This window comes from Phascolarctos cinereus, unplaced genomic scaffold, assembly GCF_003287225.1.
Source record: "Phascolarctos cinereus isolate Bilbo 61053 unplaced genomic scaffold, phaCin_HiC Scaffold_5;HRSCAF=322, whole genome shotgun sequence".
Lineage (NCBI taxonomy): Eukaryota > Metazoa > Chordata > Mammalia > Diprotodontia > Phascolarctidae > Phascolarctos > Phascolarctos cinereus.
The window spans coordinates 204,349,298-204,376,130 of record NW_027555958.1 but is presented as its reverse complement, the minus strand read 5'-3'; the positions used below and the strand labels follow the sequence as shown (position 1 = coordinate 204,376,130).

General features: G+C 33.7%; 1 pseudogene; it reads right to left on the bottom strand.

Moving 5' to 3' along the window:
• Nucleotides 1–640: 640 nt before the first annotated feature.
• LOC110217932 (CBY1-interacting BAR domain-containing protein 1 pseudogene) lies at nt 641–26,222 on the bottom strand (annotated as a pseudogene).
• Nucleotides 26,223–26,833: the final 611 nt, after the last annotated feature.

Sequence of the window (26,833 nt, the reverse complement as noted above, 5' to 3'; positions counted from 1 at the left end):
TTTAAGTACTTTATGGAATGGTATTTGTCAATACGATTCTAAAGGAATTTTAATTGACAGATTTTGTTTGTTCATTTTTCAATGAAGACATGGAAATCTGTTACCTACATAAAGAATCAAGAGAAAGTGATAGTTCTTTTGGCCATTGTCATACCTATCTGTGTGAAATGAAATCTGAAAGATAACTTTCAAGATAGTTATTTTGAATTTTTTTTTATATATTTAGAAAGATGAAATTTAAACAACTATTCCAACCCTGGGTAAAAGAATCAAACTAACAGTATGTTTTTAATTTGATTTTAGCTACTTAATTTGAGGACTACAGAAATTTTCTTTAATCACATTATATTATGTGGATAAGTGTTCAAAAGCATTTAAATTCTGAAAATTTTAGGTTTTAAAAAATATTTTGCTGATGGTATGTACATATATTAATTTTTTTTTAGTTTTTCTTTCTATTTTAACAATTTACAAGCTTCCATTTATTAATTTAATAACTGAAGTCCAGTTGATTTTGTGGGAAATGGTTAAAAGCACATATAAAATTAATTTTCTTCCTGTATAACTTTTAATTCATAATCATTTTCTTCATTGCCATCTTGTTGATATTTTCTTATCTAACTGATGGGAGTCTGGTATCCTATTCCAGATATAATTTGGCAGAAAGAGAACTTTGAAGTGGGGATTTTGAATTCCCTTGAACAATATCTAAAGTAGTTGGATAGTCATTTGGACAGAGAACTCTGAAAAATCTTTAGTTCATCAATCTTTTGTATATTTTGGCAAGTAGGAGTGGAGACTTCTAACGCTTTGCCATGATGGAGCATTTCAATTGTTCTGTCTTCTTTGTATCCTTTATTTTTTTACTTTTCAAAATTCTCATTTTTTTTCCAGCTGCTGACTTGTTCTGATGGTATCCATTGTAGCTCTCTGTAGTTCAGTTTCAGCCTGTGATATGACATGCTTATATTATTGATTCTGCTAACATGTACTTTCTAGTTGACTTAGCTGCTTAGCTTCTTGCTTCTTTGTTGTTAGAGTTGCTTTGAGATCATCTTGTTCCATTTTCATGAGTTTTTTAAGTTACCAAATATTTAACTATTTTGACTTCAAATCTTTTACCCTCCACTTGTCTGTAATCCTGAAGTTCAACAAATTCAGTAAAATTCTTAAGGCTCTGCTTCTGGTTAGGCATGTAGGTGGAGTCTTAAGTGTTAATTTCATTTACCAGGGGGGTATATTTTGTCATGTAACAGAGCAGTTTTTTGCACATATGCTGAGAAGAGTTGGCACAGCTCCCTGAAGTACCTTTCCACATTGGAGACCACATCCATCAAATGTCTTCTCTGGGCAGCCAGAATTTCAAAACTTCTTGCACATTGCCCAAGACCACAGGCTGGAGCCTACAATGAGCCCTGACATGGAGCCTCAATGGCACATTCTAGGACAAGAGCCTGAGTTGGATTCCATTCTTTTAAAATTACTTTTAGAAATATTATTTCAACTTATACCCATGTTTATGAAGACAGAAGAGGCAATAAAATATTATCTTTATTTTTTACAAATAAAGAAATTAAAGCTGAGAGATGCTGAATGCATTTCCCAAGATCACAGAGTTATCAAGAAAGGCATCATAATATAGATCCTCTGAGTTGTTATCTAGTAGTTTTTTTTTTTTCCAACTGATTCCCAATTCTAGGACAACAGAATGAACTCAAGAAAACTCCACCCACAGCAGCATCCTGGAAGACTCACAAACCAATGGACCATTTAGTACTCTGAAACACTGCCTGTATTTTCTTTCCTTCTGAGCCTTTTCAATATAATGATAGAATTTCAATTATATAATTTATTTATTTATTTTATATATTTATCCACTATTTTCTTAAGGCTTTGGTCTAAAACAGATTCTCCTTAGCTTATATCAGTAAGAAAGAGTAAAATTCTAGTAAGTAGTAGTAAACTCTGAAGTATTAGTGAGGTAAAAGTAAGAAGAGAAGTCAGAGTTTGATTCTAAGACATTTATTTAACATTTTTAGCGATAGCTTTTGTATTTAAAAACTCAAAGTTGTTTAAGTTTATTTTAAATTTGCTTTTCCAAAATTTCCATCTTTTATTTTGCATTTAGTCTTAAGTTCTATAGTCTTAAAATATGTTTATGTGGTGAGAACTCTTGGGTCTTTAATTAGTTTCCCTTATAATTTCTGCCCTCTAAGTAGCATGTATCAAAATTAAGGTGTACTCCTCTTTATCCCAGAGTCAATTGCAATAAACTTGGAAACTGCAATCAATAAAGTACCTTTGTTGTCGCCAGTTTTTTGCTTAGCTTTTTAAACACCTTTATGTATTGGGTTCTGCATATTGGAAATAATAAATAGCATACTCCAACATTTTTTATTAACTGCATTACTCTCTAATAGTCAATTCTATATAGATAACAATGATATTAATAACAACAATGATAATAATCCGACATACATTGAATACAATTTTGTTTTTAAAGAGACTGCATTTTCTAGGAGCCAAAATGGCAGAGTAATCTGTAAATCACTACAACTGTCCCATATTCATCTCCAAACAACCATAAAACAAATCCTAAAGCAGCAGAACCAGCAAAAAACAAACAAACAAACATAAAACAGGCTGAAACAACCCTGGAAGATCAGCAACAAATGTCTATCTCACTAAGACAAAAGAGGAGTTCAGTCCAAATCAGTGAGAAGCCCCACCTCATCAACTTAGAAGGAGATCCTGAGCCCCAGAGCAGTGGACCAGGCAAATGCCAATGCCAGGACCCCTTCACATGCCTCAGCATAGCCAGGGTAATTGATAGATTTATATGAAGTGATGGAAAGGTTTATGCTGAAAATTCAGGACCAGTGACTTGCCAGCTAGAAATTAGAGAAGTTTTATCCTTAAGAAGAAAAGACTAAATGATCAATGAAGATTATATAAGGAAAGGGTAGAGACTCTGCAACACACCACTGCATTCTATAGAAATTTAGCACCTACTGAATACATAACAAGACATACCTATATGACTAACTAGAATCATATGTCACAATTTTATTATTTTTCATTGAGCAACAGATCATGAGTCCCCATTCTACAATTATAGAGCCTTGAGAGCATTCAAAAGAACCTTGAGAACTCATACAGGACTTCTTAAGACATGATAGGTGATAAGTAGAGTAAGCAACTAAGAGGAATACCTGTTGAAAACGAAAAAGAGGGGCAGTTAGGTGGCGCAGTGGATAGACCACTGGCCCTGAGGTCAGGAGAACCTGAGTTCAAATCCGGTCTCAGACCAAACACTTGATATTTACTAGCTGTGTGACCCTGAGCAAAGTCACTTAACTCCAATTGCCTAAAAAAAAAAAAATGAAAAAGAGCTGTGATGAAATAAAGGAAACAAAGACAGGGACCATTATGACTGTCATACAATAAATCATATCATAAGGAGACAGGACCTAAAGTATGAGACACTTAGGAGGTTATAAATGCATAAAATGCTTCTTGGTCGGTTCAAGGAAACTAGGCCAAGGCCAGGATGACTAGAAAATCTAGTCTAAGAATCTAATCTAAGAATTCTAAAAGTTTGGACTAAAGCCAGCCCATTAAGAATTGAGCAGCTCCAATTGCTGAAGCCTGAAGATGAAGACCTACTGTCAGAGATGTAACAAGAGAAAAAGCTGTGTCATTGGGGAGGAACACTTAAAAAAAAAGCCCTAAATTGAAGCTGTACACTACTGTAATGTTCAGATCTACTTAGAAGTTCCAAATTGTTTCCCGGAGTGGAAAAGATGAATTTGTTCTTACTTCAAAATCCAGGAACATAATGAACTACTGTATTCCTGCAAGGGAAATAGGGAATCAATCTCACTTATTCCTTTAGAATCATCTCAACGAAAGGTTAAATAAAATAATTCCACTTCATATTTAATAGCTTAGAGTGGAAGGTATTTAAAGGAAGGTGAGTAATCAATGTGATCAGTGGACTCTGGTATATTAATGTTACATTGTACTGCCTCTGTCTATGCTTTTCTAAATGCTCTTTTAATAATAGCAAAAGAGAACTTTCCATAGGTTGAAAAAGTATGTAATCCATCCATCAATTAACAATATTTCATAATGTTCTGGGTGATGCTTTAATCACTGGGAAAAGAAATAGTATTATAGCTCCTGTATACTCTGCAGCTACTATCCTAACTCTGTTGCATTGAGTTAGGTGTCCAGAAAGTGACTATAATCCCCTTGGGGCTCTAAATGAACTCTGACGAAATAAAGACAGTTTTTATAATGCTAAATATAATCTAAAAAAATCTCTTCCACAACCACCACAGTGCCTCCTGCTATGATTATCAGTTAATATAAATTAGTCTGCCATTCTTAATAAGTTTTTTAAGGAAATACTATTTCCTAATGTGGTATAATAACAACAGTTGATAAAAGTAACATAACCCCCACCTAAAAATAAAAAAAGAAAACTGAAAGTCTCTTCCACAAGTACATACAGGATCTAGAGGAAAGTAGACACAAATTTAGAAAGCACGTGTGGCAGAAGGATAAGAGCCTCAAGGGGTAATTTTCCTTTTGTTTTCGACATACCCCCCTTATATAAGACAGTCTTTAAAAAAATTATTGATTCTTTGTATATCCAGGAATCTAAGTATTGTTTGCCCTTTGCTCCCAATTCACATATTATATCTTCTACTCTGAGATATGTCTTGCTCTAGGGTGCTGGTGATTAGTCTAAGCTCTTCAGGCCTTTCAGATTCATAAAATTCTTCTCCAGGCAAAGAGTGAGGAATGACACTTAGGATGAAGCTGTGATTCTTCCCCTCAAATCATTATTTCTTATGAGTGACTTTCCATCCTCTCCACCAGTAGACACTGAGATCTTTGGCTTCTGACTTATTGTTCAGCCATTCAATCATATCAAACTCTTCCTGACCCTGTATGGGGTTTTCTTGGCAATGATACTGTAACGTCTATTTCCTCCTCCAGTGCATTAGGCAAACAGAGGTTAAGTGATCTGTGAATGACTTCACAGATAGTGAACATTCTCTCTGAAGAGAGGGTCCACAAAGGTATGGAGGAGGTATGTGGGATATTGTATATTATGAATAGCAAGTAGGTTAGAATGGCTTGAAGGGAAGGTTAAAAAAAAATAAGGTCCTCTCAGTAGGGAAAGATCAGCTAGAAGTAGAATATGAAGGTCTTTGGAAGTCACATAGAATTTCTTACTTAATGCAGTAAAAGAATTGAAATTTCTTATTTGGAAAAGTTTGGTTTGAACTGGACTTTAGCAACACAAATTTAGAAGTTGTGTTGTAGATGGCTCATGAAAAAAGTGGACGCAATGTGATAAATTATGAAATTACAATATCTCCATCTGCCAATCATTAATACGTCGAGATTTGGTTGGTTTACCTTTGTTGAATAAAAGATTACAACCAGCTCTTGATTTCTGAAAGAAACTGAGACAAAACGGACACGCATTTCTAAAAGCTAATACTAAAGAAATGACACAGAATGCCTAAGGTTATTACTAATGGAAGAAGTAAGGAAAGGATGAAAACTAATAATCCCCATCCAGAGAAGAAGGAAAAGGACGAAAAAGAGTAGAAGGAAGAAAAGAAGGAGGAGGAGATATTTCTAGTGACTTGTAAGTTTTCAGTTCTTCCAAGGTGGTATGATTTAAGGGGAGGTGTTTATGGCTCTCCTGGACTATGCTCTGTTCTGTGAGTGATCACAAGCACTTTACTCTGTCTGTGACCTGTGAGGAACATCCCCACTCCATTGTGGCTGCAAGCCCTGGTGTACACTAATGCTCCTCCTCAGCCTGAGACTGCCACCCAGGCAGTCTGGATCTGAGTATGGCAAAGAAATAGAGTCCTGCCTCAATGCTAGCAAAGAGATTCCTGTTATCTCTTTCTCACCAGTTATTCAACCCCCTTAACATCTGTGGGCTCAGAGGTCCAGAAGCAGATACTGCTGCTCCTAATTCAGCCACTCAGAAGTCCTGCTCCTGGTTTACTGGTGCCAGGGCTATTCTGGTACAGCCTGCATTAGACTGTGCCAGACGAGGTGTGACAGACCTTTCTTACAGACCTTCTAGGTTGTTTTTGGTATCTGTGAGCTAAGAGGTATGGAAGCTACCATGGCTGCCACTGATTCCATCACTCTGAGGCCTGCTACTTGTTTGCTGGGACCTGGTCTGTGCTGATACTGCCTGTGCTACACTGTGCTCCTCTCTCACCGTGATGCAGTAAACCTTTCCTTCTGACTTCCTAAGTTGTCTTGGCCTGGGAAGTTGTTTCACTCTTTTTGTGGGTTTTACCACTGTAAAATTTGCATAGAGTAATTATTTAATAGTATTTGGCAGGGTTTAGGTGAGAACTTAGGGGAATCTTTGCCTTTACCCCACCATGTTGGATTCACTTAGATAATTGTTTTTAAAAATAGAAGTAGAGTCTAATAAATGTATTTATTGTCTGGGAAAATGCTTGGTGCAAAACTTACTAAAATATCATTTTTCACTACTTTTTGACTAAAGAATTTTGATGTTTTAATGGTTTTTTTAAATTTTAATGTTTTAAAAGAATTTTAATGTTTGAATTAAAACAGTGGTGCTATCCATTTTGTTTTTCCTTTTTTTCTGGTTATATTTATATTCAACAATAAAGTTTACTTCTATGTCAGTATATAATTATTTACTAAGTATATTATATAATATTATCATTTGAAAATTAATAAAAATGGATGATATTCTTTATTCTAATACTTGTTGTATTTGTTCTAATATTTGTTCTAAAGTAACCAACATATCTCAAATATTCTCTCCTCTGACATTGCCACTGTTCTAATGCAGGCCTTCATAAACTCATGTCTTGGTTATTAAAATATTCTGCTGTTGTTGGGTTTGCCTGCTTGAAGTCGCTCCACAATCCAATCCATCATCTATTCAGCCACTAAAGTTTCCTAAAACATAGGTCCAATCATGTCCGTGTTCTATTCAATCAACTCCAGTGTCTTCCTGTTACCTCAAGGATGACAAAAAATGCTCTGTTTGGCATTCCAAACACTTCACAATTTAACCTGTTCTTACCTTTCCAGTATTCTTATGCCTTAATTTCCAACTTGTATTCTTCATTCCAGTGACTCTGACTTCCTGGATGTTTCATAAATGATACACTGAATCTCTCATCTCTTGGCATCTTCTCTGGTTTTTCCCCATGCGTGAATAGCTCTTCCTCCTCTTCTCCTCACTACTGACCTCCCTGGCTTCCTTCAAGTCCCAACTAAAATCCTACTTTGTATAGGAAGTCTACTCTAACCCCTCTAAATTCTAATGCCTTCACTTTGTTAATTATTTTTATTTGTATCTATCTATCTATATCTGTATCTATATCTATATCTATATCTATATCTATATCTATATCTATATCTATATCTATATCTATATCTATATCTATATCTATATCTATATCTATATCTATATCTATATCTATATCTATATCTATATCTATATCTATAGCTATAGCTGTAGCTGTAGCTGTAGCTGTATCTGTATCTGTATCTGTATCTGTATCTGTATCTGTATCTATCTATCTATCTATCTATCTATCTATCTATCTATCTATCTACCTATCTATTTATCTATCTACATGGGAGGGAGAGCATGCTGGATGTACATATATTTATTTGAATATTGTCTCCTCCATAGAATTATAAGCTACTAGAGAAGAGGTATTATCATTTGCCTCTTATTGTATCCCCAGAACCTAGCACATTGCCTGGCTTCATAAATAGGTGCTTCATAAATTTTTATTTTGAGCAATTGCAATAAAATTGTTCCAGGCATACTTTCTTAGGAAGAGAAGCAGTAATGCAAGTTTAGTTGGAAACTTTAATGGAGTATTTCTGTAGATCAAATTGTTTACTTTTTTTTTTAGTGTAAACATATAGTTCTCATTAAAAATAATGAAATATACACATGTATGTGTGTATACACATACACATACACAGAGAAGTATATTTTGAGGAAAACATAGAAAAACAGAGAATAGAAAACAAATAAAATGTATATGTATACCTAAACCAAATGGTACCATCAATTATCATTGTTATGTATAGATCATTGACTGGGTTTGTTGATATCCCCATCACCCACACTCTGCCTGCTTCTGTCTGAATATCTGCTTTTTAATTCTACCCCTCTGTTCTCAGAATTGGATCCATGCCTTGAAAGACTAGGAAAAGTAACTTTAATAGCAGCCTATAGTGGGCACTATAAATCATACAAAGATAAATAACATATGTCCCTTGCTGTCGATCTAGCTAGGGAGAACAGACACACAAATACGAAAAGCTATAGAACACAATTCAACAAGTTTTTTATTGTTTGTTTAGCATTATTTCAAACTTCTTCTATTTGAAAGTCACTGAGGAAACAAATAGCAATGGAATGTTTATATATATAATGTGTATATAATGTTATATATGATTTTGGAGATAAATACTAAGCAATTGCATTAGGGGAAAAGGCCCTCACCTAGGTGTTGTCCACTAAGCTGCATTTGGAAGTTAACTAGAAATTCCAGGGAATGAAGGGGAAGGGGAAGTATATTTTAGATATAGAAAGCAATCAGGGCAGCTGGGTAGTGCAGTGGATAGAGCACTGCCTCTCGAGTCAGGAGGACCTGAGTTCAAATCTGGCCTCAGACATGTACTACTTACCCGCTATGTGACCCTGGGCAAGTCACTTAATCCCAATTGCCTCACCCCCCAAAAAAAGAGCTATAGAGATCAATCTTGACAAGGAGGTACTTTTGCAACATATCATGAAGAAAATGAATATTAGAAATAATAAAAAAAACCAGTTACTTTGGGGTGGGTATTATTTTTTTTCTTTTCTTTTTCAATTTGCTAACAATTACCCTGGATACACAGAAAGTCACAGATGCAGAATATAAGTTGCAAAGAGATAGAAAAGTAATAGAAACCTTTTTGCTAAAAGGTGGAAGTTTTTTTTTTCTTTTCTCTTTGCATTTGTCTTCAGGTAATTGGATGTGTCTACAAATTTATTCAAGTGCATATTAATTGTCCTGACTCATTTTCCTATTATAATTGTATCTTTTCCTTTCTTGATTTAGGTTAATATGATGAGAGACTTCAGGGACCCAGAAGACAGTTTCTCTCTCTCTCTCTTCTCTCTCTCTCTCTCTCTCTCTCTCTCTCTCTCTCTCTCTCTCTCTCTCTCTCTCTCTCTGTATATATGTATGTACATATGTATGTGTATACATACACATATACACAATTATGTATATATGAATGTATGTACATATATGTGTATATATATGTGGGTATTTTTATAGCAACATGAACTTATTGAAGTGTTAATCTAGGGTTCCACAGCTTAAAAAAAAAGATGTAAATATGTGGAGAATTTTGACAGGGTTTAGAAAAGAGCCACAGTGACAGTTATAGAGTTGATTTTTTTTAAGGATTCTGTACTCTTCTCAGAATCTCTACTATATGTACAGCAATTTGGAAGTATACTTAAAGAACTACAAAACTATGCATACCCTTTGACCTAGCAATACTGGTACTAGTTCTGTGTTCCAAAAGACAGAAATAAACCAGTAAGGAATAGGACCTGTATGTATAAAAACCATTTATAAGAGCTCTTTTCTGATGGTAAAGAATTGGAAATTGAGGGAATGTCCATCAATTAGGGAATGGCTAAAAACATTGTATGGTATGTGATTTTGTTGGAATGCTACTAAGAAATGATAAGCATGATGCTCTCAGAAAACCTTGGAAAGACTTACATGAACTGATGCAAAGTGAAATGAGCAGAACCAGTAGAACAGTGTACACAGCAACAACAATATTGTAAGATGATCAACTGTGAATGACTTAGCTGTTCTCAGCAATACAATGATTCAAGATAACTCTGATGCAATTATAATGAAAAATGCTATTCATTCCTAGAGAAAGAACTGATAGAATCTCAACACAGATCAAAGCATCCTTGTTTTTTTTTTTGTTAGTTTCTTTTTTTTGTCTATATTTCCTTTTACAACATGATGAATATGGAAACATGTTTTGCATGACAACACATTAGATTAACTACATTAAGTTGCTTGCTCTCTCAATAAGGGGGGTAGGGATGGAGTGAGAGAAAGAATTTGGAACTCAAAATTTCAAGTGAAAGTTAAAAATTGTTTTTTGCATGTAATTGGAGAAAAAATAAAGCACTAAATAGATTTTTGTTAAAAAGGAAGATATAAAGATAGATGTACCAATTAAACCAAAATCTAAAAGTTTTCTTTCCCTCTCCCTGCTCCAAAATTCTCTGAGATGTAGGGGAGCCAAAAGGTCATCTAGTCTAACTTGTACTTAAATAGGAAAGTATTATATAATCATCTCTCAAGCTACCTTCAAGTTCATCAAGAACAGCAAAACCACTGCCTCTGAAAGGTGTACAAATCCTTTCTGCATATGCTGTAATTAAGGCTGTGTATTTTATTAAAATGTGAAAATCTCTATGTAACCTTATTTTGGAAGGTATGTGGTTAGATTGAGAGTTATTAAATATATGAATTTAACTTCCTTTTCTGCCTCAGAAATTGTTCAAATAAACTTTTAACAGGCCTATACTATAAAGTAGGTACAATATATGTCTGCATGAAACAAATAATTATTCAAATTTGGACTGTGGGAAGCAAATGAACCTTTTGCTCCTTTTAAAATCTAATTCAGTTTCTTAATTATTTTTATGTTAAATGCTTATTTGTGTATTTCCAATTTACACCTGATCTTCAAAGATAGATTACCTTTCTACATTGTTTTTAAATGATCACATGACCCTCAAATCATTTATATTGATGTAGCACTTGATGCACGTTTATTTAAACTGAGGCTGTGGAAGGTTGTGTTTGTTGTTGTTGATGATGTTTTAAATTGAAAACATCAACAATACCTCGGCAATTGCTATGTAATTGTCTATTACATTTTCGGAAACTCTAGCATGTTAGAAAAATTACATTTATCATGTATGGCAGTGAGAGAAAGATGTTATAACTACAATTTCCTCTAAGAAGAAACCCAGCTAGTTGACACAGTTATGATACTGACATTTGGTGTTGAGTAATGATGGGAGGTATCCAGGGAAAGAATCTTCACTGCTGTTGCCTCTAATATCAAATGTAAGAAGTAATTTTCTTCTCTAAAAAGCATCCAAATATTGAGTGAGGTCACAAATGACAGCAATGCCACAGGGCTTTCATCTTCACACCCGCCATTACTTGCTGCATTTTCTTTGTATTATAGTATTTATTTTACATAATCTTTGGGTTGGTAATTTGGAGAATGAACATTAACTTATATTTACATATCCCTTTAAGGATTATAGGTACTTTCACTACCACACCTCTATGAGATCTCTATTTTAGAGATAAAGACATTGAGTCTCAGAGGAATAAGATGATCTTCTTATGGTCATATAACTCTGATAAGTTTTAGAGAAAAGATTTGAACTTAGTGGTTCCTGAGTCAAATTTCAGGGCATTTCCCACTATGTGATACTGTGCTCATTCATAGAAACATGATACTAAGCCTTTCTTATATCATTCTGCATATATTAATCAAACTTATTTTATAGTATACTTAATAATATAATGCTAAAATATCTAATAAATTCTTAATCCAATGTTTTATCAAAGCTTGTAGATGACTGTGAGTCTTTAAAGGAAACTCTATAAGACTAATTCCTACCAATCAAAAAGGGTTTTACAGAATGGACCTAGGATAAACTGTATGCATTTTATTTGAGGATCAAGAACTGTCTAGATAAGTATCAAGCAGCTTTCCTTGGGAAGGCTGGCCTACAGGTAATAAGTTATTTTTGGTTCGTTTGCCATAGTAACTCATGAACGCAACTAATAAAGATTCTAATTTACATTGGTTGAGGGTAAATGTACAATTATGAAATAATTACAAATCCTTTCAGTAGCAGAGTAAGGTAGATGATTCAAATCCAATGTTCTTCCCACTATACAGCTCTTTCGGAAATTTTTGCTTAATGGTCATGAAATGATATTTAACTGATATGTTCTTTCACCATTATATTATATTTTCTGGCTTTGTTCTTTATTTTTAGGAAGATGACTGTGATACATTAGGTATTTTTTTCTATTATTGTTGTTTGTTAATAATAGGAACCATGTAAGTTTATTAGATTTAGAACTAAATGGAAATATGAGAAGCAGTTGTTGATTCTAACTTTGAGGCCAATATCATCATGTTCATTGAAGGTATAAGGATGTGTGCTATGAAATAAATCTTTATGAAACAGCTAGTACTTCATTGGAAATAGCAGGCCAAATAGTTTCATCATGTTGTAGATGTAACATTTGCAAACAATTTGCCTATATTGCTAATGAATACCCATCATCACTGAAAAAGCTGATTTTCGAAGTTAGAAGAAATCTAAGTGACAAACCAAGGAAAAAAAATTAACAACTGTAGTTGATAGATTCCAGCAATATTCAAGAATATTCATATTCAACAAGATTCATCAGTTCTATGTAATTTGGAGGTAGTTATTCTTTTAATAAATAGTTTTCTCTTTTTTGAATTATTCGTGAACTCAACAGGTACTTTTTTAACATGTGCAATGTGTGTTGATGTCTATTAGTGTTTATTTCCCCCAGTCATTATTCCAAATATTTTTAATGTATCTTTTATAGAACAATTTGCTTTTTTTCCCTATAGGATATTACACACACCCACACACACACACACACACACAAAAAAACATACATACATATATGTAATTTATTTTAATGGTTTAATAGTTTATAATTTCAAGAATGTGTACTGAAATTATTTGTTTCTTTTCTGTCCACTTTAAAATATTCAGGAGAGTTGAAGTTGAATATAATCCAACATTTTTGCAATGTTTCAGTTAGATAATATTTATGCGACTTTTTTTTACACATTAGGCATTGTGCTGAGTGTTTACTATTATTATTTCACTTGATATTGATGTATTTATATTCATATATTACATTAAATTTATGTGTATTATAAAGCATGTGTTTACATTTTTATTGAATTATATTAAATAATTTTACATATCTATAAATAACATTTTTTAAAGTTGTTTGCTATCATCCAGGGGCAGAGATATATGCAATTACAATACAGTATGAGAACTACATGACATTATCATAGATATTTCAGAGAATGTTGATTTTTTTGTCTACTTAGTTAAGATTTTTACCATAGACTGGCTAAATAATATCAAATAGAAGTATATAGAAAAAAAATTTTCACTAGATTTTTTTCTTTTCAGTGGACTATTTTTAATATAAATTATACATGCATGTCATAATTTATTTTGAAAAAATATGAATAAATTAATAAATGTAACATTAAGTGATCTCCAATGAGTACTATGAACACAAAACTAACATGTGAAACTTAAATAAATGTACACATATGTACCTGTGTATATAATATCATAGAGAAAGATTCTAAAAAAAGATCTTGGGATATATAAGAAATTAGTAAAATGGTGTTGAATTCTAGAATTTGACTTAATTGTCCTGTTTAAACAAAGTTCCACTTTTTCACCTCAAAACGGGAGTAAAATTGCCAAGAAGAGTAACATAACAAGAAAGACAAGGAAAATTGAATGAAATCCTCAAAAAGAAAACCACAGAGAAAAACCACTAGAGAGATTGAAGAAATGAGAAATTAAAAAAAAAATAAACTTAATGCAGTAAATAAATGTTATGTGGGGAAACTACATCATAAAGAAAACTCCATATAGAAAATGAATAATTGATTTCTAATAATTTGAACATGATCTCCTCATATGAGAATGGAAATGTGAACATACACACACACACACACACAAAAGACATACACAAATCCAGAGTGATTTAGATGCTCAGTGGAAGAATTAAGGGAATCAATAATCACAGAAATTATGGAGTTTGATAAAATTAAGTTAAAAGTATTGACTAATGAAAAATTTTAGCAAACTGTTAGACACAGAGAACAAACAAAAAATCAAAGATACAATAAAAATACCAGAAAACAATCAAAATATGGTTAAATTATAAGAAAACAATGAATTTCCAAATTAAAATAATTTACCCAGGAAACAGAATTAGGAAACAAAATCAGTGTTAGTCACCAGAAAAATATAGTAAAAGAAACAGTATGAACATTATGTTTCAAAAAATAATATGAGAAAATTGCTCAAAAACACTGGAAACAGAAAATAAAATTAAAATTGTTAGGATCTGTAGAATTACAAAATAGAGGAGCCACAGGCTTAACAAAGTATAGTATGACAATCAAAGAAAGGTAAGAATTTCATTGTCAGATAAATATTATTTCAAGTGGATAGGAAAAGAATTTCACATAAGACAAGAGTGAGAAGGAAAAAAAAAAGGCCTGAATATGACATATCAAAAACTTCAATAGAAATCAGTTTCATGAGGCAGCTAGGTGGTGCAGTAGATAGAGCTCCAGCCTTGGAGTAAGGAGGACCCGAGTTCACATCTGACCTCAGGCACTTGACACTTACTAGCTGTGTGACCCTAGGCAAGTAACTTAATACTAATTGCCTAACCAAAAAGAAAAGAATAAGGCAAAAAAAAAATAGAAAGAAATCAGTTTCATGACCAAAATACCCTACCCTACAAAATGATCATTCTCTTCAAATGAGAAAAAAAAATGTATTCAATTCAATTGTTCATTCCTAAATAGAGCAAATAAGAATAGGGTCTTTGAAATGCAAATTCATAGGAAACGAAGGAAGGAAGGAGGGAAGGAAGGAAGGCATAAACAGTTTCACATCAAATAAAAATATTGAGTAATTAGTCCATGTTTAGTACATTTGTGTGTACCTATGTGTTAGTGTGTAGAGATGAGGATCCAACTGCTTAAATTAAAATAATCTATACACGCCTAGTAGTAGTTTTAAATTAAAATAAAAATATTAGAGGGAAAATAATAAAAACAATTTAACTTTAAATATTCAAAGGAGTTGGAATCTCATCAATGTGGGTATTCTTTCTAACACTGCAATCTATCCACAGCCTCTCATCATCTGAAACAATTGTCATGGCTTCCCATAAATTTTCCATAGGAGCAGACCTAATGCACTGCAGCATTCTTCATTTTTCTTCATATCTTTAAAACATTAATGAAGCATATATTCTGTTGAATGGTATTGTATACATTTTTATCCCTTGCCTATATCACTACATTAAAAAAAAAAAACTTCAACTAATCTTATATTTTATTTTTGTAATTGTCTCTGACCTCTCAGCTGGGTCATAATCAGTCAGTCTTTTAAACTGAAGCTATTTATTCTATAAGTATAGCATATGAAATAATGTCTTATTACAATATAAATCCATAGGATTTAGGACCTAAACAACACTTTATGTATATAATTGTCTAAAAATAATCTTTCAGGAGGTGGAGGCAAGATGGGGGAGTGAAAGCAGTGACTTGCTTGAGCTCTCCCCCAAATCCTTCCAAATATGTATAAAAAGTGGCTCTAAACAAATTCTAAAGCAGCAGAACCCACAAAAAGACAGAGTGAACCAAATTTCCAGCCCAAGATAATATGGATGATTGATTGGAAAGTTATATCTCACCAGGTGGGTAGAGGAGCGCAGTGTGGCATGGACCAGACCCCGAGGACTGAATCTTGGCAGTTGTGGTGGCTTCTAGAGCTCTCAACCCACAAACACCAAAGACAACTTAGAAGGTCAGTGTGAAGAGTCTGTTTCCACATAGAGAGAGGAGCTAGGTCTCAGAGCCAGTTCCAGAGTGCAGACTGCAGAGTGTGGGTGCCAGGGTGGTGGCTGTGTCCTGAGCTTCCAGCCCACAGACTGAGGGTGAATTGAGTGGCTGATCAGAGGGTGATTGCAGGGATCTCTTTGCCAGTACTGAGGCAGGAATCTCTTGCTTTGCCCATGCTTGGATCTGGGTCACAGTTTTGGGGAGTGTCCTGGGGTGAAGAGTAGTGCTGTCATGGTGGAGCTTATAGTGGCAGTGGAGAGGAACCTTTCCTCACAGTTCCAGGACAGAAATGAATGTTTGTGGTCACTGACAGATGAGAACACAAGCCAGGAAAGGAGGAAAGCCCTTGGCCCTTATCATACCACCTTGCAAGAACTGAAAATTTACAGGTCCCTACAAGTATCTATGAAAACAGCTGTATAAACCCCCAAAGCTTGGGACAGTACATTCTCCACATTGGAAGCAGACTCTTACCTTAACAAAGAGTTTAAAACTCAAGTAATTGGCTGGGATTATGAGCAAGCAGCTCAAAAAGAGTCAGACTATATTATCTTACTTTGGTGACAAAGAAGATCAAAACATACAACCAGAAGAAGACAACAAAGTCAAAGCCCTTATATCCAAAGCCTCCAAGAAAAAATAAGAATCAACCCCAGGCCTTGGAAGAGCTCAAATGGGATTTTGAGAAGCAAGTAAGAGAAGTAGAGGAAAAACTGGGAAGAGAAATGAGAGTGATGCAAGAAAATCATGAAAAACAAGTCAACAACTTGCTAAATGAGACCAAAATAAATCCTGAAAAAAATAACACCTAAAAACCTATCCTAAACTAAATGCCAAAAGAGGTTCAAAAAGCCAATGAGGAGAAGAATGCCCTATAAAGCAAAATTGGCCAAATGGAAAAGGAAGTCCAAAAGATTACTGAAGAAAATACTTCCTCAAAAATTAGAATAGAACAATTGGAAGCTAGTGACTTTATGAGAAATCAAGACACTGTAAAAAAAAATCCAAAAGAATGAAAAATAGAACAATGTGAAATATCTCATTGGAAAAACAACTGACCTGGAAAAAGATCCAGGAGAGAGAATTTTAAAATTATTGGACTATCTGAAAGCCATGATGAACAAAAGAGCCTAGACATCATCTTTCAAGAAATTATCAAGGAAAACTGCCCTGATATATTAGAACCAGAGGGCAAAATAGAAATTGAAAGAATCCACAATCTCCTCCTGAAAGAGATCCCCAAAGGAAAACTCTAGGAATATTGTAGCCAAATTCCAGAGTTCCCAGGTCAAGGAGAAAATATTACAAGCTGCCAGAAAAAAATCATTCAAGTACTGTGGAAACACAATCAGGATAACACAAGATTTAGCAGCTTCTACATTAAAGGACCACAGGGCATGGGATGTAATGTTCCTGAGGGCAAAGAAGATAGGATTACAACCAAGAATCACCTACCCAGCAAAACTGAGTATAATCCTTCAGGGAAAAAATGGTCATTCAGTGAAATAGAGGACTTTCAAGCATTCTTGATGAAAAGACCAGAGCTGAATAGAAAATTTGACTTTCAAACAGACTCAAGTGGAACATGAAGAGGTAAACAGGAAAGAGAAATCATAAGAGACTTATTAAGATTGAACTGTTTACATTCCTGCATGGAAAGATGATATTTATAACTCATGAGACTTTGTCAGTATTAGGGTAGTTGGAGGAGGGTAGATTATGTGTATGGATAGATAGAGAGGCAGATAGATAGATAGATAGATAGATAGATAGATAGATAGATAGAGGGCACAGGGTGAGTTGAAGATTAAGGGGTCATATCTGGAGAATAAAATTAAGGGATGAGAGAGGATTATACTAGGAGAAGAAGAAAGGGAGAGGTAGAATGGGGTAAATTATCTCACAAAAAGAAAAAGAAAAGTCTTACAGTGGAGGGGAAACAGGGAAGGTGAGAGGGAATGAGTGAATATAATTCTCATACGATTTGGCTTAAGGAGGGAATTACATACACACTGAATTGGGTATGGAAATCTGTCTTACCCTACAGGAAAATACAGGGGAAGGGGACAAGAGAGCAGGGGATTGATAGATAGGAGGGCAGATTTGGAAAGGGGGTAATCAGAAGCAAATACTTCTGAGGAACAACAGGGTCAAAAGAAAGAAAAGAGTAAATTGGGGGCAGGATAGGATTAAGGAAAACAGAGTTAGTTTTTCACAACATGTCTACTATGGAAGTGTTTTGCATAACTGCAATGTATAACCTATATGAGTTGCTTGCCTTTTCAATGAGGGTGGTGGGGAGGGAGGAAGGGAGAAAATTTGGAACCCAAAGTTTTAAAAACATGTTTAAAAAGATGTTTTCACATGTAACTGGGAAATAAGAAATACAGGAAATGGAGTACAGAAGTCTATCCTGCCTTACAGGAAAATAGAAGGGGAAGGAGATAAGAGAAGTGAGGGGGAGAGATAGAAGATAGGACAGACTAGGGGAGGTGGTATTCAGAATGCATGCCATCTTGGGATGGGGGGAGGGAGATGGGGTGAAAATTTGGAACTCAAAATCTTGTTTAAGTAAATGTTGAAAACTAAAAATAAATAAATTTGTACAAAAAAAGGAAAAATAATAAAAATAAACAATCTTTCAAATAACAAAGACAAAAAAATTAGTTATGAAAGCTGACTAAACTCAATCATACTCATAACATATTGTTTACCATACAGCTTATTGAGTACCAAAGAGAAAATGTACTTCAAACTTTTGTTAAAATAAATAAGTATTTATCACATTTAAAAAAAAAACAGAAAAATACTCAATCACTTTAATAACAGAATATCTCATTTTTTCTAAATGATTTCTATTGGTAATTGAGAAGGGTGGACACTGTTTTTGTTTTAAATATTCTTTGCTGTGTGGTTATGGAGAAGTTTAAATAAACACAGTTATCTGTTATCCTTTTAAAGATATGGTGGCAGTGAGAACCATAAGATTCTAAAGCTGGGGGTGTGCGACAGTGGATTTCATTTTTAAACAGTGTCTTATGAAAGCAATAAGAAGTTATGTCAGAGGAAGCAAATGCACAGAAGATACATGTTGACTTCTGTCTGTACTACTTCTTATGCAAAATTTTGCCATTCTGTACTGGCAAGAACTTCTAGAAAGTTAAGGACAACTGAAAATTCAAAATATATCAAAAATACTATGAAGTCCCTAAAGGCTATTTTACAGCAAATTATAATGGAAGAAACATTAATTTTATATGCTAATTTCCAAATAGAGGACTTGGAATATCCCTTAGTCAAAATAATATGAGCTCATGTAGAAAAAAAATAATACGTATTTTCAAACTATATTGAATACTGGGAAAATTGGTGACAGAGACCAAGTATTAAAGGATTATTTTTTTAAAATAGTTATCATAAGTATTTTTTGGAAAAGCAGTACATTACAGAGATAATGGCCCCATGTTTAAAGGATTTAAGTATTTAATATGCTAGTCAAATAACTTTTATAACATATGTTTTGAATTCAATCTTTTTTATTTTTTCGTAAAAAAGATAAAAGCTATATGAATGACAAAATATGTTCCCAACTTATTTCAATGCTATAACTACTACAAACACCTCACACTTCATTAGAACCAATTACCTATATCCCCCAAAAGTTAATAGCTAATCTTCCTTTGCTTAATTTTTTATCAAGCTCTCAAATGATTCAAGAAATAGGCAATATAGCAATATTTTTTCTGTGGTGTGTGTGTAGGAGAGAGAGAGAGAGAGAGAGAGAGAGAGAGAGAGAGAGAGAGAGAAAGTTAGAGAGTTAGGGAGAGACACACAGAGACAGAGACAGAGAAACAGAGAGAAACACAGAGGCACAGAGATACAGAGACAGACAGACAGACAGACCGAGACAGAAAGGGAGAGAGAAAAAGGGATCAGGCAAGGTAAATATTTAATAACCAAATTTAATTTAGCAGAAATAAACCCTGTGGTTTGAATTACAAATCTTCTTAATTTTGAGATATGTAATTAGTTCATTCAGCAGTTGAAAACTCATATTTACACTTCTTCCAGTTTTGTTTCTGTTACTGTGTTGGATGAAGCATTAGGAACATTGACATTTAAAATGATAGTACCAAGGTGTTACTTGATTGTAGAATTACAAGAATAGCTTTTGCTAATGATCTACTAAGATTTTCATTTATAAAAAAGAAGAATTTTAATTTGATCCAAGTCCCCTTCAATTTCATTTACATTTCAAAATAAATTTTGAAATTATTTCACTGACCAGTTATGCATGTCTACATAAAGAGGGAGCTATTTAAAATCTTCAACTTGATGCAATAAATTCTTTGATATGATTTTGTTAAATGAGGGACATCACATGTTATACACACATAAATGTATGTATATAGTGTTTTTGGTGGTAGAAAAGGGAATAGGGATTATGATATGTTATGTCCATGAGTTTTTTGTTTTAATTGTATTTGTTTTGTTTTAGGTAGACTTGTAAGGAGATAGAAAGATGCTCAAAAGTAGCTCAGATTTAGTGTTTTCCCATGCACACTGTTTTCTGCTTGCATGTCAGTTGTATTTTATCCCTATAACCCATAGAATTATTCAGGCTATTCCATCAACAAATCTAGACCAAGCCCATATGAAAATATAGAAGATTCAGGGGAGCACAGAGTTATCCACTTGGTACATGGAATATTTTCTTTTTATCTTGAAGACTTGTCCTTTTTTTCCCCTTATGGGTCACACAAAATAACAGACAGATAGGAATATCAATATTCTTGAACTTGAAATGACATTAAGGCAGTGAATTTCACAAGATCGCTCATAAATAAATATAATCCAATAAGCACAGCCAAATTCTACTGGAACCTCCTGTGACAAGCTTATAAATGTATAATTTCTCATATTTTTAAATTCTTATTGATAATCTTTAATGAATTATGGAAAAGACCTGGTAGTCAAGAAGATTCTGTCTAAATTTTTAAAAGGAAAGGGAGAATGCATTTTGTGATGTAAAAACCAGATATTTTCATCATGAGCTTCAGGAAACTTAAAGAACCAATTCTAAAACATTATTTGTGATCCCTTACCAAAAGACATAACAAATCCTAGTAACAAGCATGGTTTTAATAAAAAGGTTATTCAAACTTAAAGTGATTTACTTTTCCAATAGTTTAATAGTGAAGCCATTTTCAATTATTTCCTATGGAAATCTGTTATTTTGTCTTTTAAGATAGTTTTGGATATGAATTCTGTCTATATTACCACTGTTAGCTTTATATCACCTGAAACTTTTGCTTTTATCTAAGTATACTTTTGATACAACATGATGAAAGGCACTCTACATTCTTCATATGGACTTTGAACAATTTAATCACTAAATTTTGGTTTATATAGTTTTAAATCATTTAATTTTGAATCCAATTAATACACCTCAGATCTCTCCATATGCTTTACAATAATTTCATGAGGAACTTTGACAAATGTCTCCCAGTTAATACAAGTATGTTATGTTTTCAAAAATATCCCTGTTTTCCTTTCTAACAGAAAGAGGAATTGAAATTAGTTAATTAATTCTTCTCGATAGATCAACTTAGCACTTAAAGAATCCAGGTGGCTTTCTAAATAAATAATGTTAAAGTGCTGGTAGAAATTATAGGGCTACAAGGATCAGGGATCTATATTCCCCACCCCCTTTTTTTTTAATTGCAGTATTTGTTCATCCTCAAGCATGCTTCTCATTCTCTAAGATTTCATTGATTATTAAAGAATCACATCCAAATATTGTTGGGGTACTCTATAGCATACTTATTTAGGTTTAGTGACTTGTATTCACTGAAAGTCAGTAGATGCTTTTTTATTATCTCTATCCTGAATTTAAGTTCCTTTTTAAGTAATTTTGTTTTATCCTTCGCTGGAAGTGATCTGTGGATTTTTTTCATTGGAGATTTATTTTCTTTATTTAGAAAGTCTGGCCAGTATTCTTATATTATTCTTGCCTGACAGCTTTCATGTTTCTCAAGTAGTCATGTTCTTATTGGCATGTAATCCCTAATTTTGTCTCTGAGAATCTTGTTTATCAATGAGAGTATTGTTTTTTGTTTGTATGGAAGTCATTTTTTTCTGTTGTACCTCTTTTTTTTTTCCCACTTCCTTTCTTCCAGTGTTTCCTTTACTTTTGAATATTTGGATTAGCAATCTGATATTCATCTTATTCATGTCTTTAGAGAATCTTGATACCGTAGGTCCCAGTTTTTCCATTCTGATTATTATTATTATTAGTGAGAAAGGTACAAATTATGCCATGTGGTTCATTGTAACTTATTTATGTTTTGAACCATTCGGGAACATTCTTTTGCAGTTCTATGTTCACTTTCAAATTTCCAGAATTCCTTGTTTCATTAAGCTTTTTTTCTTTTTGTCATTTCTTTTCTCTTGTAATGTTTATTTGGAAATGTTTGTAATCAATTAGATATTTTGGCTATATTCCATGCCATCTCTTTGTGCTTCTATTTTAAACTTAGTTTTCATCCTCTTCACATGTTCACTGCATTTTTTTTTCTTGACATTTTTTATCTATTTAGCTTTTGTTCCTTTTCAGGTCACTTACTTACTGATTCCTCCCTTTGATGCTGGGTTTATCCTGGATCTGGATCACAAATGTTTTTCAGCCTCCTCCAGTGAGGGAGAATTTTCTTTTCTTGAAGCTTGTTCTTCCACTTAAGTAGCCTCTGAGAAGACAGGACTGACTAGTAATAGATTTCAAGTCCCTTTATTTCAAATTTTGTCTATCTATATATGCTGGACTCTTTCTTCAGTTCTTTCTGGTCTTAATTCTATACCTAGTTTGAATCAGTATCTTTCACTTTTTGCAGGCATGAAGGCTAGGAGGGTGGGTGTTCTGAACACCATTTCTGTTTCATTGGCGTTCCTAAACCAAAGAACTTTCTCAGGCAGAAGAAAGCATAACTTTTTCTTTTCTTTTTTTTTTCTTTTCTTTTTTCATGTGGCAGAGAAAAATTATCTGCTATTTGTTTTAGCAGGAAGCTAGGAAAAGAGCAAAAGTGTGAGCTCTTTGAGAATAAATATTTTTGACCTTTTTTTTTTTGGTATCTCCAATGCAAAATAGTACATGCTTAATAAGCATTCTTTGATTGAATAACTGCATTAATAGTTTCTGAATCACAAAGGAAATCCCTGAATCCCAAACCAAAATCTATTAGTTTGTATATTCTACTGAAGAACAGAGGTGGTAGAAGGAGTGCTGTATGTGAGTACTGTATGGATCACTGTTTCTTTATAAGGCCACTACACTTCTTGGCTCCTTCTATTCTTAACCTCCTGGTTTAGTAACATTGCTCTGTCTTTGTCAGAGAATTTCACCTTTCTTTGAGAATGGGGATCAGGAAAATATAGAATTCTTCATCTTGTTCATCATATGATCCAGAAGTCTTGCTAATAATTTGTTTTTCTGTTCTTCTCAGAATAAATATTACTTTCCTTGATACTTTAATAGTACAATGGATATGTGATCCCTTGATGTGGATTTTTCTTTCAGTGATACAAGACACAAAGTTAATCACTCTCTTGAACTTTCATCCATGTCTTCCCATAAGTTCTCCACAGGGCATCTCACCATTTACTGGGAGCCTTACTCAACTTCTCTTAATAAAATAAGGATTTTAGCCCACAACTTGTCCAATAGTTAATCTTCACTTATTATATGATTATGAGCTAGCTTGTTTTTCCATCGTTAATTTCTTTGCTTAGCTATTTCGTGTTCTCACCAAATACTTTCTCAAGCAATATTTTTCAGACATTTCCTAACTAGCCTTTCTACTTAGTTTTTGGTACATTGGTTTTGTTTTTGTCATTTTTTTATCCATTTCACATCTGTAATTCTATTTCTTCTTTGGACATAAATTCTTCTTAGCCATAGATTTATCAATTAATTTTTTCATGTTCCTGTAACTTCCTTAACTTATCACTCTTTATGTCAAAACCATGTGCTCATTTTGACCTCAATGGTGTACAGTGTGAGATGTTGGTTCTGCCAAGCTACTGTCCAATCTTCCCATTTTGTTTGGCAAATGTTGAGTTTTTGTCACAAAAGTTTTGATCTTTGGGTTTATTGAACACAAGCTTACTGTTGTAATTTACTGTCTATTCCACTATTTCACTAATCTATTCCAGTGATGCACCACTCTATTTCTTAACAAGTACTAATTTAGATAATTACTGATTTGTAATTCGAGATCTGGTACTATTAAGGCATCTCCCTTCACATTTCTTTTTATTGATTTCCTTGACTTTGACTTTTTAATTCTTGACTTTTTAATCTTCACAGATTAATTTTGATACTGTTTGTACCAGCTCCATAACTATTTTTTTTGGTTAATTGTATTGGTATGACACTGAATAAGTAAAATAATGTAGGTAGAATTGTCATTTTTAGCAATTAATATTTTACCAATTGTTTAGACCTGAATTTATTTGTTTGAAAAGTGTTTTGTAATTGTTTTCACATAATTCCTAGATTTGTCTTGGAATGCAGACTCACAAGTTTTTTTATATTGTTTGCAGTTATTTTATTTTATTTAATTATTTCCCCTTTCTCCTCCTACTTCCTATAGGGTAAGTTAGATTTCTATGCCTAATGGAGTATGTTATTCCCTCCTTGAATCAAATCTGATGAGAGTAAGGTTTAAACAATGTCATGTCCCTCCCTCCTTTCCCTCTATTGTAATAGATCTTTGTGTCTCTTCATGTGATTTAATTTACCCTTTTCTGCCTCTTCTGTTCCTCTTAGTACAATTTTTTTCACCACTTAATTAGGCCTTTTATCATCACATCAAAATCAATTTATACCCATGACCTCCATCTATGTGTACCCCTTCTGAATGTCATAATAGATACAGTTCTCAAAAGTTACAAGTGTCAGCTTCCTTTGTAGGGATATACACAGTTTGCCCTTTTTGAATAACATGTTATACCTCTCTTGAGTCTTGCATTTGAAGATCAAATTTTCTGTTGGGATCTGGATTTTTCATCAGGAAAGTTTGGAAGTCCCTTATTTCATTGAATGTCCATTTCATCCTCCAAAATATTATGCTCAATTTCCCTGGGTAATTTATCTTTAAATGGAATCCAAACTCCTTTGTCGTATGGAATAGCATATTCCAAGCCCTCCAATCGTTTAATGTAGGAGCTGCAACGTCCTGCATAATCCTGACTGTGGTTCCATAATATTTAATTTATTTCTTTCTAGATATTTGCAGTATTTTCTCTTTAACTTCATAATGCTGGAGTTTATCTACAATTCTCCTCAGTGTTTTGAATTTGGGATCCCTTTCAGGAAGTGATTGGTGGATTCTTTCAATAGCTATTTTGCCCTCTGGTCCTAGGACCTCAGGGAAGTTTTCGTCGTTGTTTTCATGAAAGATTCTGTGCATGCACTTTTTTTAATCATGACCTTGAAGTAGATGAATAATTCTTAAATAATCTTCCCTGGATCTATTTTTCAGGTCAGTTTTTTCCAATGAGATATTTTGTATTTTCATTTATTTTTTCATTCTTGTGATTTTGTTTGACTGATTCTAGATGTCTTATAGAGTCATTAGCTTCCACTTGCCCATTTCTAATTTTTAACACATTATTTTCTTCAATTACCTTCCCCCCCTTCTTTTTCCATTTGGCTATTTTACTTTTCAAGGAGTTCTTCTCTTTAGTGTATTGTTGAGCCTCTTTTTTTCCCATTTGGCCAATTCTAATTTTTACTGAGTTGTTTTCTTCAGTGTACTTTTTTTTCCCCCCATTTGGTCAATTGTATTTTCTACAGTCAATTGTTGTCCTTCCCTTTCCAATCTGTTGACTCTCTCTTACATACCTCCATTTCTTTTCCCAATTTTTATTCTACTTCTCTTTTTTGACTTTTAAAATCTTCATTGAGCTCTTCTAAAAGGCTTTTTGGGCTTGAGACCAGTTCATATTCCCTTTGAGGGTTCAAATGTTGACAATGTTGTCCTCTTCTGAATTTGTGTTTTGATCTTCCCTGTCCCCATAGATAGAATATGTGGCCATTTTCCATTTCTGCTTTTGGCTCATGATGTTTGCTATTACCTGGATTTTAATTTTGAGCTCTCCTGCTGAAGCACAGGGGGCTCAGTTCCAGCCTTCTTGTACTGAGTTCCAGGGGCCTGATCACTGGCTTTGTGCCCTAGGGCCTCAGGTCCCAGCAGCTGGAGGCTGTAGAGGTCTGACAGCTTACTTGCTGCTGAACTAGAGTCAGCAACACTGAAGCTCTCAGGGTGGGGGTGTGATCTGGCCTTTATATGATACCTGCTCACCCAAGCTGCTTTGAAGCACATGAAGGTTTGGCTGCTCAAGGATGTCTGACTACATGGAATTATGCTGAGGCAGAGATAGGTTTGGTTGCTAGAGTCTATTGGTTCCTCTGACTGTTCTCAGGCAATTGAAGGGTCCTAGTGTTGGTGCTTGCCTGCTCCATTACCCTGGGGCTCAGGATCTACCAGTGGTTTGCTGACGTGGGTCTTGCTTCTGGCTTGCTGGGACATTTCCCATCCTGTACTACTTCCCTTCCACCAGAATGAAAGTGAGCTTTCCTGTTAATCAATAGCTGGATGTAAGTTTAGAATTACAGATTTTCCCTAAGTAGTGCTTTGGTTGTGTCCCATTAATTCTGGTTTAATATCTCATTGTTTTCACTCTCTTTAATGAAATTATTTATCTATGATTTATTTCTCATCCACTCATTCTTTAGAATTATATATTTAGTTTCCAAATAATTTGAATTTATGTTTTCAAGGCCCTTTGCTGAACATATTTTACTGTATCATGATCTGAAAAGGATTCATTTAATGTTTCACATTTTCTGCATTTGTTTTTTTGGGTTTTTTCATGCCTGAATATATGGTCAAATTTGTAAAGGTGTCATGTATATCTGAAAGGAAGCTATATT